Source organism: Myotis lucifugus, unplaced genomic scaffold (genome assembly GCF_000147115.1).
Source record: "Myotis lucifugus unplaced genomic scaffold, Myoluc2.0 scaffold_61, whole genome shotgun sequence".
Classification (NCBI taxonomy): Eukaryota; Metazoa; Chordata; class Mammalia; order Chiroptera; family Vespertilionidae; genus Myotis; species Myotis lucifugus.
The window spans coordinates 11,471-15,622 of NW_005871109.1; the positions used below are offsets into that span (position 1 = coordinate 11,471).

The 4,152-nt window shown below is 46.1% G+C and overlaps 1 protein-coding gene across 1 annotated transcript in view; it reads right to left on the bottom strand.

The window, feature by feature from the left end:
• INSC (INSC, spindle orientation adaptor protein) overlaps positions 1-4,152 on the bottom strand; it is a gene marked incomplete at its 3' end in the record, with an annotated part of 82,394 nt that overhangs the window by 2,762 nt on the left and 75,480 nt on the right. The window lies entirely within an intron of this gene.

The following is a 4,152-nucleotide window of genomic DNA, read 5'->3' on the forward strand; positions in this document are numbered from 1 at the left end:
ATTATTTTTATATACATGATAGAGATAGATGAGAGATAGATAGATAGATAGATAGATAGATAGATAGATAGATAATTGTAGATAAATAATAGAGTAGAGGCCTGGTGCATGAAATTCATGCATGGGGGGTGTCCCTCAGCCCAGCCTGCACCCTCTCCAATCTGGGGCCCCTCGGGGGATATCCGACTGCCGGTTTAGGCCCAATCTCACACACGGATTGGGCCTAAACTGGCAGTCGGACATCCCTATCACAATCTGGGACTACTGGTTCCTAAGCGCTCGCCTGCCTGCCGGCCTGATCGCCCCTAACTGCCTCTGCCTCAGTGGCTTTGTCCGTAAGGAAGTCAGACATCCAGAAGATGCCCGGTCCACCCAGTCTAATTAACATATTACCTTTTTATTAGTATAGATAGGTTGATAGATAATCATACTTTAGAAAAATGATAGATAGATTGATTGGTAATCATACATGAGATAAATGACGATAGATAGATGATAGATAGATAGATAGATAGATAGATAGATAGATAGATAGATAGCTGTAGATCATTTATATCTGGAATAGCCAATGAAGAAATGGTGCCAAAGAATGCAGGCCGAAAGCCAGGATCAATGTGGCCGCTTTCCTTTGGCTCAGGAAGCACTGAGCCCAGCATATATTTAAGCCTCTGTTCCCATTTGCATTTGCTTCTCATTACATCCTTTTCCAGGCCTGTGAAAAAAATGGCCTCCTTAGCATTTTTAGTAACTGGGAGAGGAAGGGGGGCAATTCTGACCCCAAACTGAGGGAATTCTTCAAATCCTGGTTCTGCTGCTGGTTAACTTTGGCCAAAAATGGGGTCATGATACAGCTACATGATGGAGTTTTGGGGGGAGTCAATGAGTTCGTGTAAATGAAAGGGCCTAGCACCCAGTTCTGGACAACCGGGTGATGGCAGGCTATGGAAGGGTTTCCTGGTTAGAAGGGTGTCTCTTACCCTCATGAAGGGTGGTGTGTCAAGTGCTGGAATATGTGGGAGGGTGAGGAGGAATGAGACAGTGAGTGAGTGAGATGAATTAGTGGCAGGGACCACCCTGAAGTGACCGCCGAGGACCCAAGAGCGGCACTCATCTTCGCGTGGAGCCGGGATTCGCTGGAGCTAGCAGAATCACACTGTTGGCTGGAGCTTATTTAATTTTATAGAAAGCTCCGGGCTCAGAGCCCAGTTGTATATAGTATGCGTTATTCAGACAGACTTGAGCTAAGCTATCAAAGCTCTGGGGTGTGTAGACTGGTGGTGGGAGGAGTAGAGGAGCTGGGGTGCAGGGTAATCTTGACAGAGCACAGTGGAGTTTTTGTGCTTTGCACTCAGGAAGGGATGAGGAAGACTGGGCATGGCCGGCAGAGGAACCCAAGAAGCTGAGATGATGGACCTCAGACAGGCTGTCACATCGTCTCCTGGAGGCAGCTCAGATGGATGGAAGACCCAAAGACAGATCACACTGGGCCCCGAAGAGGTGGGTGGAGAAGTCCAGTGGGGGAGCTGCCCCACAGTCGTTGCAATGTTGGGCACATCTCCTGAACATGGACAGTGAGGTGCTGTGCAGGGTGTACCAGGTGGTCATCCGCTCCAGGTACTCAACCACTGTGAGTCTTGTATCCTTTTTTATAAAACAGGGTCACTAGCCTTACTTGGTTTGGCTCTGTGGATAGAACATCAGCCTGCAGACTGAAGGGTCCCAGGTTGGATTCAAGGGCACATGCCCGGGTTTTGGCTTGCTCTCCAGTAGAGGGGGTGCAGGAAGCAGCCAATCAATGATTCTCTTTCATCGTTGATGTTTCTATCTCTCTCTCCCTCCCCTGCCCCTCTGAAATCAATTTTTAAAAAATCTAAAAAACAACAGGGTCACTGATACTCATCATCTCAGAAATATGTGTGTAGACAAGATATAACATGTGGATAGTGCCCACAGGCAAAGTACCATCCAAATCTTTAAACTACCGGTCATAGTTCTTGAAAGGCCAGGGCTGGTGTTGGGAATGAGGGTAGTTAAATAGCTGAGGAGCGGGTCCCGGCAAAGGCCTTTCCCCACTGCTTTCTTAACACAAAATATTTGGGATGGATATTTAACCAGAGTTAAGTCCTGGTCCCCAAAGAAGACTAAGGCCATCTTCAGCTTACATCCCTCTCTGCTTCTAAAAGTGGAGTACAAATGTAGGCAGTAGGGGCCATCTGCAGCACATGGAGACAGAGCTCAGAGCGCCCAGGCCCTGAAACAGAATAAGAGCTCCAGCAAACTTTCCTTCCTAGAAAAATTTTAAGGCTTATTCTTTCCAAAGTGTAAAGACATTTCAGGCCCAAGCCGGTTTTGCTCAGTAGTTAGAGCGTTGGCCCAAGGACTGAAGGGTCACGGGTTCAATTCCAGTCAAGGGCATGTATGTTGCTTGCAGGCTCAATCCCCAGCCCTGGTCAGGGCACATGTGGGAGGCAACCAATCAATGTGTCTCTCTCACGTCTATGTTTCCCTCTGCTTGTCTCGCCCCCTCCCTTCCACTCTCTCTAAAAAATAAACAGGGAACAATATCCTCTGGTGAGGATTAACAGCAACAACAACAAAAACTTTTCAGGCCCCACGGTGCCATTCAGAAGAGTTCCTTGCCCCTTCCACACCTCAGATCCATACCTAGAGCCCAAACCCAGCCAATATTTGCAACTCATTTTGAAGGAGAAAATAGTTCTCGTTCTAAAAGAGAGTCAGCTAAGTTCTGTTTGAAGTTAATCATTAAACTGCCATTGAGTCAGTTCCAGCCCCAGTTCCAGTCCCCATAGCACTGAGCACTGAGCAGACCTCTGCAGTGTCAACACTCTGGACCAAGCTGAGTGACTGGGTCACAGAATCCTTGGAAAGGACAGACCTCGTGCTACCCTCACTGCGCCCTTTGCCCATCAACACCACAAGCTTTCCAAGTAAAAGCACACCCAAAGCACTCTCTAAGAGATGGTCCCCACCCAAGAGGCACATTAGAGCAGTGATGGCGAACCTATGACATGCGTGTCAGAGGTGACATGTGAACTCATTTTTTTGGTTGATTTTTCTTTGTTAAATGGCATTTAAATATATAAAATAAATATCAAAAATATAAATCTTTGTTTTACTATGGTTGCAAATATCAACAAATTTCTATATGTGACACGGCACCAGAGTTAAGTTAGGGTTTTTCAAAATGCTGACACGCCGAGCTCAAAAGGTTCACCATCACTGCATTAGAGTCATGCAGAATGCAAAAATATTCACCCCAGATCCTATTCTGGGCCAATTAAGTCTGAATCAGAACATTCTTAAAGCTCCCCAGGGATTCTAATGTGTAGAGTTGAGAACTTGTGAGTCACGCTTTGGTCCAAGAATCTGAAAGGCCAAAGACTGAACCGGAAGTCACCGTTGTGGGCTCTAGGACCATGAACTCTCAAGTAAAGAGACTTGGGTTCGAATTCTGACTCCACTCTTTATCAGTTGTAGGACTGAGCAAATCTCTCAAACCATTTCTTCAACTATAGATGGAAAAAACATGATACCTACTTCTTAGGATGGTTTTGTGATTTAAAAAACCCCACACAATGTGTGCAAGGCATTCAGTGCAAATGTCAGCTATTGCTGTTATACAGAATTTACTGCTCCATGACTAGGATACATAAGCATTTACCCTACTCTTCCAGATTTCCTCAAGGGCTTGGATCAGTGAATCTGAGAGTCTGGCCATGCCTCAGAGTTACCCATAGAACTTGTTAGAGGCCCAGTCTTACCCAGGACCTCAGTACATTTGAGGTGGAGCAAAAGGATCTGTGTTTCCCAAAACTCCCTGGGGACCCCAGAGCTGGAGCATCTTCTGGTGACTGGCATCTTAAGTCTATTGAAGGGCATTACTTTGCTTCCAATGAGACCACTGCTTCTATCCCCAATGTGATGTCATTTCTCAAGGACAAAAGTACAAATGAAGCAGACCCTGTTGATGTCCAAAGGTTACCAATTACCTATGTTTGCCCTACATGTTTGGACCTTTAGGGCACGGGCATATTGATCACGAAGCTAATGAATGATAACTCCCATTGTAATTGCTGAAAACCACTGTCTTTTCAAGTGTGTCTTCCCTTTGTGGCTGCAGACATTTTGGGG